At 39.1% G+C, this 11,473-nt stretch overlaps 1 long non-coding RNA gene across 1 annotated transcript; it reads right to left on the bottom strand.

The window, feature by feature from the left end:
• Positions 1-6,926: 6,926 nt before the first annotated feature.
• LOC143413334 (uncharacterized) lies at positions 6,927-8,518 on the bottom strand. Its single transcript, XR_013093950.1, has 3 exons — positions 8,458-8,518; positions 8,192-8,368; positions 6,927-8,102 (listed from the first exon to the last, which is right to left on the bottom strand). It is a non-coding gene; the product is annotated as an uncharacterized LOC143413334 (long non-coding RNA).
• Positions 8,519-11,473: the final 2,955 nt, after the last annotated feature.

The raw sequence follows: 11,473 nt of genomic DNA, 5'->3' as shown, positions 1-11,473 counted from the left end.
TTCTTGACAGTTTGGCTTGTATATGCTTTATGTGAGGTTTCCAGCAGATTTTGTTATCTATTATCACACCCAGAAATTTTGTATCCGAAACTTGCTCTATTTCAACATTGTTTACTAATAATTTTGCTCCTGCATCTTTTTTACAATTTCCGAATAACATAAATGTAGTTTTTTCCAAATTTAATGATAGCTTATTTCTATCAAACCATGTTTTCAGTTTAATCATTTCTTGTGTGACAATTTCCAAAAGCTGCTGTAAGTTCTCTCCAGTACAAAAAAATATTTGTATCATCTGCAAATAGAATAAACTGTAGTATATCTGATGTTCTGCATATATCATTGATATAGAGGATAAACAGCTTTGGTCCCAATACTGACCCCTGCAGAACTCCACAAACAATGTCCACACACTCTGATTGATATTCCCCAATTTTCACAAATTGCTGCCTGTCTCTCAAATAACTCTTTACCCATTCTAACACCACTCCTCTAATGCCGTAGTACTCCAGTTTATCAAGTAATATGTCATGATTAATTGTGTCAAAAGCTTTTTTTAGGTCAATGAATACACTAACTATACATTGTCTTTTATCTATATTGTTGGTGATATTTTCGATCAGTTCCATTAATGCCAATGATGTTGATCTATTTGATCTGAAACCATACTGACTATCCATTATTATTTTGTGTTTATCTATAAATTTGTCAAGTCTATTACTAAAGACTTTTTCCAGTATTTTTGAAAATTGAGAAAGTAGAGAGACAGGCCTATAATTTGTGAATTGGTGTCTGTCACCATTTTTAAACAGTGGTGTTACTTTAGCTGTTTTCATTTGTTTTGGGAATGTACCAGTTTGTAAGGACAAATTGCAAATGTGTGTTAAGGGTTTGGAAATGCCCTCTATCACTCTCTTAACGATTTCCATATCAATGTCGTCAGAGTCTGTAGAGTTTTTTGTTTGTGATTTCCCAACAATATCAATGATTTCCATTTCTTCCACCACCGTTAAGAACATTGAATGAGGATTGCGATCAATGAGTCTAGTTTCTTTCTCTACAGAATCTGTCATATCAGGAATTGTTTCAGCCAAGTCTGGCCCAACACTTACAAAGAATTTGTTGAAATCATTTACCACATCGCTCATATTAGTAATATTTCTATCATTATTTGCGAAATACGAAGGATAGTCTGCCTGCCCCGAGCCCTTTTTGATGATGGTATTTAATGTTTTCCAGATCCCTTTAATATTATTTTTATTCATAATCAGTAATTTTTCATAGTATTCCTTTTTACATGACCTTAAAATACTCGTTAATTTATTTTTATATTTCTTGTATTTATTTTCAGCTTCTGTACTTCTGTTCATTATAAATTCTCTGTATAAGGTATTTTTCTTCTTACATGCATTTTGCAATCCTTTTGTAATCCATGGGCACTCTGCATATTTTTGTTTTTTACCATATTTCTTTACTGGGCAATGACTATTATATAACAGTTTAAATTTTCCTAAAAAAATCTCATAAGCTTTATCAATATTTTTTTCCTTATACAGCATCTCCCATTCTTGCTTGAGTAAATCACTTTTGAATGCGTTTATTGACTCTTCTGTTCTCACTCGTTTGTATTTTATTGTGTTTTGCTGTTTAACCTTCCTGTAATTGCTGTTATACACTATAAAAACAGGTAGATGATCACTGATGTCATTAATTAGGAGACCACTTATGGTTCTATTTTCTATTTCATTAGTAAATATATTGTCTATTAGGGTTGCCGACTGTGCTGTAATCCTATGGAACGCCAGGACTGCCATAATGAATTAATTAAATACACCATTAAATAATTAATTAAATGTGGCAATAATTAATTAAAATTGGAATTAATTAATTAAATAAATAGTTATGACACATGTAATTAATTAATTATTGACACATTTAATTAATTATTTATGTATTTCACATTTTAATTAATTATTGACACATTTCATTAATTATTGACACATTTAATTAATTATTTAATGATATATTTATTTATTTCATTTTGGCAGTCCTGGCGCCTGGCTCTCATCATGAAATAATTTTATCTGTCAGCCTCACCCATCAAACTCAGGGGGCGGGGTTAACGCTGATCGAGTCAAAACCATTGCTTTGGCCTGGTGGCCATTGTTTCTAGCACACAACAACCGGCATGTGGAAGCTAACAGAACTGAGCTTTGAAAAACCCTGTTTGTGTGTCACCAAATACCGTTTTAATATTTTTTTAGCCGAGAATGTAGTGGTTTAATCTTCATGTGTCTGGTCGGTTTGTCAAGATACAGCCTCTTTGCAAAAGTGTTTCGATGATTTCGGAGATGTCTGCCCAGTCTCACGGCAAAGCGTGGGATAGACCCGCTCACCTCGCAAGCAATCCCACCGACAAAGCGCAGGCCCCGGTACACAGCTGTAGTAACCCCCGCTGACTTCTTTTACTGAGGTTATATTTTTCGGTGTTTTATTTCCTGATGTTCTTATGTGTCCTACGTGTTTCAGTCGCCAATTCTGAATTATAACTAACATTAAAAACATGTTTAAGGAGGAGAGAGAGCAAATAAATCTGTTTAACATCTGATCTTTGGGTTTTTGTTCAGTAATCAGCGTGACCTGTGTATAAACACATAAAAGAGATAACGTTGGTGTTTCCGTCATGTAGTAACTGCTGGCTTTAACTGTACAAAGGTTGTTCGACACTATGAAACACATACAGACTTCATGATGTTCGGCTAATATTTTTATTGTGAATATTAATCATGCTGACCTCGCTCTGTACACCACGCAGCGAGGTCAGCATATCCACGATATCCTCAGCTCCATGAGTTAACACAAAGTTTCCCAGCTGACTATCTAACTGCCAACTATTCCAGAGACGTGAAAATATACAGCATAAAGAAAAGTGTAAGAGACTCAGCAGCAGATTAGAATAACAGTTATACATTTAATAAATCACCAAATGAATCCAAGAAACGAGCAAACCTGTTCCGACAATTTGAATTTGTATTCCCTCAGCTGCAGACTCGCTGCTGTTTAAATGTTTGAAAAGGAAGATTAGATATAAAAAACGTCAAACATAGACTCAGTCTGCCTTCACATTTGATATGAGGCCAGCACGTATAGTGGCCTCAGCAGGCTATTACTGAAATACACGTGCTATATCATAAACTATGATATAAACAGGGAGGTCCTATTAACATGTTTAGTTTTAAAGGACACCTTCCTGCCTTTAGTCTCATTCATGAGCAGTATTCGTTTTCTTCTAACATCCAGAAGTCTGCACGATGTGTTTCATAGTTTGTAACAAGCCTTTGACAGGTAAACATAACATGACCGAAAAAGCAAAAAAAAAGAAAAAAAAAAGAGAGAGAGAGAGAGAGAGTGTTGAGATAAGAAGAGAAAATGCTCTCAATTATGGAGACAGACAAATGGTTCATTTATGTTTGATGTGTGTTTATTCCTCCCTAAATATCGTCGGTGAAGTTCGCCATGCATGTCAGATTTTCCTGCGCATTTTTATACGCATTCACATTCTAACAGACAGCTGGTGCTTAGAATACAGTTGAATAACTATTAAAAAACAGATGATATTTAGATGATAGTTCAGTCTAACACATGTGCCAGTGAACCATTAAACGTCTGTGAAACTATGCAGTTATGAAACGTAACTTTAACCTCAGCCAAACCGATTTGCTCAGTTGTAAATAAAACAGCGAAGTAAACGTGACCCGACAGACAGAACCTGAGTGAATGAAGTCCAGCGTTTAACCACTGAGAGCTAAAACTCAGCTGAGGTTTGAAAGCTGTGTGCCGGTGATTGGACATCAGCCGCTGATAAAGCTGGCTCGCCTATAAAGTGCTCTGTAAGGAAACGAGCTCCAGCAGCTCTGCGCTCGGGGAAAACACTATATTTACTTATCTTGTGCAGAAAAATGCGCTGACATTGCGTTATATCGAGCACCGGCTGCCCAGTTAAACTGTGACTATCACCAGGTAACTAGGCGTGTTTCTTGAATTAGCAGCAGGTGTTAAACAGCTGACAGATGAGGAGGAGGATGCATGCAGGTAAACTGAGGGTCTGTTGAGCTGATCGCTGGTTTCATGAGAAAAATGTCAGCTCGTTCTTTATGTTACAGAAGCACAGAGACACAAGACCAGGCGGAAAGAGACGATCGTTCGGTGAAAATGAGAATCTGCGAATGCAACATGTGGAACACGGAGAGTGGAATATGTAAACAAACCGGTTAACGTAACCCCCTCGGTGCACTCTGCATGCTAACTGTTAGCAGAGCTAGTGAAATCTCTGAAAACATCTGAGCACTTTTGCAAACATGTTCTATGTTGACAACCTGACCAGACATACGTCGCGACATTCGCGGCTAAAACACTGTTAAAAGTGTAGCTGGTGACAGAAAAACGGGGTATTTTAAAACTACACCACCACCATTGCTGCTTGTGATTTGATCTGCATTCTGGGATAACTGGCTGCCCCAAGTCTACACAAGCAATCGATTTTCTAGGATCGACCTGTTTTGACTTACTTTGCACGGCAACCAATCAAATGTTAGAGAAGCTGCATGGGCAGCGTTAACCCCGCCCCCTGAGTTTGATGGGTGAGGCTGACAGATAAAATTATTTCATGACGAGAGCCAGGCGTCAGGACTGCCAAAATGAAATAAATAAATATATCATTAAATAATTAATTAAATGTGTCAATAATTAATTAAATGTGTCAATAATTAATTAAAATGTGAAATACATAAATAATTAATTAAATGTGTCAATAATTAATTAATTACATGTGTCAATAATTAATTAAAATGTGAAATACATAAATAATTAATTAAATGTGTCAATAATTAATTAATTACATGTGTCATAACTATTTATTTAATTAATTAATTCCAATTTTAATTAATTATTGCCACATTTAATTAATTATTTAATGGTGTATTTAATTAATTCATTATGGCAGTCCTGGCGTTCCATACTGATCCATAATCCTGCTGGGCTTAGTGATCACTGGAAAAAGTCCCAAGCTATACATTGTATTAATAAATTCCTCTGTCGCTCTCTGCTTGTTTGGATTTAGTAGATCTATGTTAAAATCCCCACAAATGAACATGACTTTTTGATTTGTCCTAATGAATGTTTTATCTACCCACTCCTTAAAAATTTCAATATTAGAACCTGGTGTTCTATATATACAGCTTACAATGACAGTGAGTAGGACTTCCAGAGACGCTCTGCTTTTCGACAGGAGCGTTGAAGACCACGGGTTTGATTATTTAACCATGGTGTGCAGGAACTAACAGTGCAATGACTAGTTTTGAAAGGAGCAACCTGATTAAGAATGTCAAGACAGTGTTCATTAAAAGAATTAATAAGGATGTCAACCTCGTCAGAAGAAGGTTTAAAATTAAAAAGAGAAGAAAACTTTAAAATGACAGAGTCATCAATAATGCGCCTGCGCCTAATAAAACTTTGGGGAAGAGACTCTGAATTGAACAATACATTAAAAAAGACTGACTTATGATCGCTAAAAGAAACATCATTTAAGTTCATGTGGTCAAGGGAAACACCACAGGTGAAGACCAAGTCCAGAGTATGCCCAGCTGTGTGAGTAGGACCTGATACATGTTGAACAAAATTAAAAGAGTCCATAATGCTCAGGAACTCCTTAGTGGTACTATTTGATGAGTCCTCTGCATGAATGTTGAAGTCACCAACAATGATGACCTCGCCCAGTTTAATCGTGGAAGTTAAAAATTCTTGTAGGTCTGACAGAAAAGCTGCAGCAGACCCAGGTGGACGATAAATTAAAATGCCGTATATGGGCTGTTCTCGTCCAATTTTTATCATAATCATCTCAAAAGAGTTGTAACAGCTTGAGGAGATCATCTGGCATAAGAATGTCTTTTTGAAAATTACCTCTGTTCCACCCCCTCGTCCAGATATCCGAGGCACACAGAGAAATGAACAGTCAGTGGGACACAGCTCTAAAAGATGTGAGACTTCATTCTCACGCTGCCACGTCTCAGAGATAAACATAAAATCAAGCTTCTCCGCACAGAACAAGTCATTTAAGATATAAGACTTGTTGGCAATTGAGCGCGCATTAATTAACATCCATTTAACGCTGCGACCCACCGGGACAGGGGTAGAGTTTCCAGGAACAGAGTTCGTACTATGCGGTAAGCTGCGCAGCAAAACAGGGTTCCTGCCGCGATGAGGCATTGCTTTCCATACTTTTAGGTGGAAGCTTGGGTGGTAAACACAGTGGGTTGTGGGGATTAATCCAGCTCCGACAAGTCTCAGGCGGATCTTACCGCTAGCAGCCCAGGAATAAAGCCCCCGAAGATCTGCCTCTTTCCGAAGACGACGGAGCAGGACAACAAAGCCGGCTCTCTTCCCCCGCTTCCTCCGACGAGGCCTCTGAAGCAAAATTGACCAAGAGTGGAGGTGAACCGGGTGCTGCGTCGCGCTCAAGCGGCGGTGGGAAAACAACGTCGTATCGTTGACTCTGAAAGTTATCCATAGCAGATTTGATCGCCAGTAACGCATGGCGATCATAAATCCGAAGGGAGATGACATCGGACAAAACTGTAGCAAGAACACTTGCATAACATATAAAGTAAACAAACACACGGACGGAGGCAGCGGCACAGCCAAACACAGGCGCCATCTTGCTTCTTGGGACAACAACAGTAATGAAAAAATCACACAAAATATGACTCTTTTTTTTTTGTTTTTAATAGTTGTTAACTTAAAATGGCACCAAATAGTACCCCCAAAGCAAACCTTTCGGTATGCCAACATTTCTTCAGCTATTTTCAGGGCAGGGTCGGATGATGATGAGCTACAATAAAATGCATCATGGCCTCAATTCAATTCAATTCAATTTTGTTTACATAGCGCCAAATCACAACAAAAGTCGCCTCAAGGCACTTCATAGATACAGAGAAAAACCCAACAATCATATGACCCCCTTTGAGCAAGCACTTTGGCGACAGTGGGAAGGAAAAACTCCCTTTTAACAGGAAGAAACCTCCGGCAGAACCAGGCTCAGGGAGGGGCGGCCATCTGCTGCGACCGGTTGGGGTGAGAGAAGGAAGACAGGATAAAGACATGCTGTGGAAGAGAGACAGAGGTTAATAACAGATATACACTACATTTTCATCAATGACATTTTTCATAAAGCAAGCCTACAAAAGCCTATATGTCATGGTCCTGGGTCATTTTGACCCAGTGTTCTTAGTTTTCCTGTAGTTTTGTATTTTGTTCCTTATGTCCATTGGATTGGTTGGTTTGGTATTTGGATTCCCCCTGTGTCCATGTTTTTATTGTGGTGTTTGTTCTGGTACCGTGTTCCCATCCTTTGTGTTCTGTGTTCTCCTCATCCCCCCATATTCATCCTTCTTCTCTGCCTCTCTCTCTCTGTGCTCATCTCTGTGTACTGTGTTGTGTTTAAGGTCCACATCTTGGTGTCAGTATTTTCAGTTTCGTGTCCTCCCTGCTCGCTAATTGTCTTCAGCTGTGTTCCCCGTGTGTTCCCACTTCTCTCATTACCTTCTGTGTATTTATGTCAGAGTGTCCCTTTGTTCTGTGTTGCGTCGTCCCTCTAGGTTGTGTGCATTTACCGTGTCTTCCCAGCGCCTCAGCTTTAGTTGCTCCCAGGTTAGTTATTGTATGGCTTCTTACGTTCCTGTTAATAAAGACCTGCCTTTGAGGTCATCACCGTGTGTCTAGAGCTGTGCATTTGGGTCCTCTCTTGCCTTTACACAGCTGCCACTTGACACTATATTTAGATGAAGGTCAGATGGAGGTCTCAGACTGCTTGCTGCTGGATTGGAAAAGAAAACACCAAAAAAGAGCCACGTGACAGCAACTGCAACATTGCTACTAAATTTGAAAAGTGACTTGTTGATGACTTGTGATGTGTTGGAGCTTTTGCTCCATAACCTTTTAGTTCATGGTGCGCAGAAATCATTTGAGCCACATGTGATTCCGAAGATCCTCCAGGGTGAAGCGGTCCTTGTAGTGCTTCCTCAGACACCCCGTCAAAAAATCCCTGCATTCTTTACAGAAATGAAATACTCTTGTTAAAGTTATCCACAAAGTTATTTCACCTTTCTTATACCAACAGCCCTTTTGGCAGAAATCTTACTGTTTGAAATGTCAGCTAAAATCGGTGGGTTTTGGTTGATGATCTTGTAGTCGCAGTCAAATGGTAACTTGTTGTGTAACAGCTGGTACATCACAACACCCAGCTGCCAGGCTGTAGTATATTCTGCAGAGCAGAAGCCGTACATGAACCACTCTGGACTATTGTAGATCCTGGTTCCTAAAACACAAAGATAAGAAGAATTAATGGGGAGGGAACATGATGTGGAGACAGTTCATGACAGCACAACGCTGTGGCTGAAAACATACCTGCGTTCCTCCTGAACCTTTGTCCCGGAGTAAACGTGACTCCACAGCCAAAATCGATGTATTGCACTCGGGGTTCCTCCGAAGATGTTTCAATTAGAATGTTGTGTGGTTTAATATCTCGGTGGAAAACCCCCTTGTTATCCATCGTAATGGCTGCGTCAACTAGTTGCTTCATTATGACCTAAAAGAAAGGAAGCCATATTTGGAGCACAGGACATTCTCTATGAAAAACTGCTGTAAGCTCCAAATGCTCGTCACTTACCTTAACATGTGTCTCTGACAGAGGTTTATCTGTAGTTTTGAGGTAATTGTCTAAGTCCATGCAATTTTCTGGTTTCTCAAAAACCATAATAAGCTCATCTTCCAGATCAAACCAGTCAAGTAGAAGTGGGGTTATACTGCTTTCCGTATCGTGTGGTCCAGCCCCAACTTGTATCAGTAGCGCCACCTCCAGGGGAACATCAGTACTTTTCCCATTCCAATCCTTCAGAAGGAAAGTTACTTCAGGTCAGTATTCAGAATTTCAACAAAAGTAGCTATCAGCGTACAGACAGTTTTGAAATAGTCACAAAATGACCTGATCTTTAAAAAGCATTCTTTCCACTGAAACATGTCAGTTTAAACAATAAGGTGACCCACTGTTCATAGAATTCGACCATATTTCCTGACGATTTCACACACAACTGTGAGACCAGTCTGGTTCATGCACGGAGGAAATACGTGCCTTATGCTTGATGCCTGAGAAGGCCTGAAATAATATAAATACCTGCTGGAATAAGAAAAGACGCTTACCATTGTTGTGCGCGCAAGTCTGCGCTGTTGAACATGTTTGATTGCCACCTGCATTAAAGACATTTTCTGGGTTAGAGAAGTACAAACAGGAATAAACTGAAGATCTGTGAAATGCAAATGTAAGAAGCCATACTGGAAAACTGTCTTTTATGCGTATTCCAGAAAACACGGTGGCAAAGCCTCCATGACCCAGCACCTCCAGCTCTTGATATTTTTCCAGGAAGTCTTCTGCAGACACACAGGAAAAACATACAGGTTATGACTTGTTACACAGAAAACAGCTGGCACAGTCCTATAGAGCTTTGCTATAACATTTCTATTAATTGGTAAATAGCAGCTACATTTTAGCAGATTAGTAGGTAGGTAACGTCACTACTGCCCAGAGTGTCTCTTATTGTCGATTGGTCCCACAGGAATCAAACCCAATCTCAAACCCCAGGACAAATTCTAAAGGATCTTGTGATCCAGCTCAGAAATATTGCCATTATCTTACCTTTTCTGTCAGTGCCGGATATCCTCGGTGAGTCACATGTTTCAGAGGGTTCCTGGGTGGGACTCTCCTCTGGGCTCGTTGTCCTGCTTTTTTTGCTGGATGGTCCCTCAGATTCGTCACTAGTGCTCTTCCGTTTGTTGCTCCTCTTAATTATACTAGAGTCGCTTGAAGGCACTATGAGAAGGCCAACTAAAATGGAAAAAGTAGTTTGACTTTAAGCATTTTCAGTCCAACTCTGTGTCAACTGCTTTCTACTGACTTTCTAAGGTCTGGCAATCGTGCATTAAAGCAATAACTGCACACTGAAAATCAACACAAAGAAGGCTAAATGAACCAACTACAAAGTTAAAGACCGTTAAGTACACAGTTAAAGTCACAAAATAAACTACATAGCCAAGATAATGTCACAGCTAAAACAGGTCTTATCACTTACATTTCAAACTGGATTCCCCAGAAACAAAGTGGCTGGGACCCGGTTTTGGACCTCCACTGCTTTTGCTTTTTTTGGGGGATTTGTCCAGTCTTTCAGGTAAGTCCCTTCTCTTTCTTCCCTCTATTCTTCCATCTGGAGTCATCTTCACCAGTGTGGAGATGCAAGGCTCTGTTTGGTGTCCTGAAATCAACAAAAGATGATTTTGTTTAAGTCAAATTCAGTTGCCTCAAATAAAAACCCAGAAGCATGCATAATTACCATATGAATCCCATTTGACTTACCTAGAGGGTTATTCAGATCCACAGGACGTGGTGCAGTATAAGTTGGCCAAGACTTTGACATTGTGTGATACATTTAGGTTAATTTAGTTTCAGGATTTCACTCTTCACTCTGCAAAGATGCAATGAGCTGTGTGTGAGAACTATGATCTTTAGTGTCTTATAACAATGTCTTATAACAACGAGGTGATGACATCACAAGATTTTGGAATTCTTGGTTTCCATAGCTACAGAACATCAGCCTGGGCTAGGCAGTAGTTTCTGGTGAAGGCAAAGTTCTGTAAAGATTTATTTAGGGGTGCAATATTGCAAAAACTGTAGCGCAGCTGCATAAATGCATGTTTATAGAGGGCTGCTTCAAGGTGGGAACTGTGCTTCTACAACAAAGGCCATAAAACTAGTTAGGAACAAGCAATGGATATTATAGATAATATTGTAGCTATTATACCAACAAGAAGGACTCTCTTTGGGCAGCATTTACTTGTAAGGCAGTAGTGAAGGCTAATGGATAGCTTTGCAGGCTAAAAGCTAGCAGCACAGGTTAAGTCAAAATTCACTTGATTTCAGTTTTATTTACAGCACCAAATCACAAAAACAGTTGCCTAAAGGTGCTGGAATGTGTTGACTGATCTATAAATCGTATCTGTGCGCATTATTGTGACTAGTTACTCACTAAATGTATGAGCAGTATTGGATGTAATGCATAATAAAATTATGTGTTACTGTGATGAGGTTATATTTTTCAAGGTTCAAAGGCTATAGAAAGAAAGCACATGTAGCCCAGTGAATTTGAACTTCCACAGTTATTCTTTTTCCTTTCCTGCCTAATGTATTTTCTTATAATTTCTCAATAATTTATTTGCTCTGTTTTACCTAACCTCCGACTGTCTTGGTGAGTGTTGTGGAAGTTAGTATTGTTAGCTGATGTAACAAGCATGGTACCTGCTTCCCAACTCTATCGGTGTGGTTTTTTTTCTTTTTTTCTTTAACCGCTGGTTGTTCATATTTATGTTCCACTTG

This window comes from Maylandia zebra, linkage group LG17 (assembly GCF_041146795.1).
Source record: "Maylandia zebra isolate NMK-2024a linkage group LG17, Mzebra_GT3a, whole genome shotgun sequence".
Lineage (NCBI taxonomy): Eukaryota > Metazoa > Chordata > Actinopteri > Cichliformes > Cichlidae > Maylandia > Maylandia zebra.
Note: the sequence above shows the minus strand (reverse complement) of the source record. Positions and strands in the feature narration are given on the sequence as shown.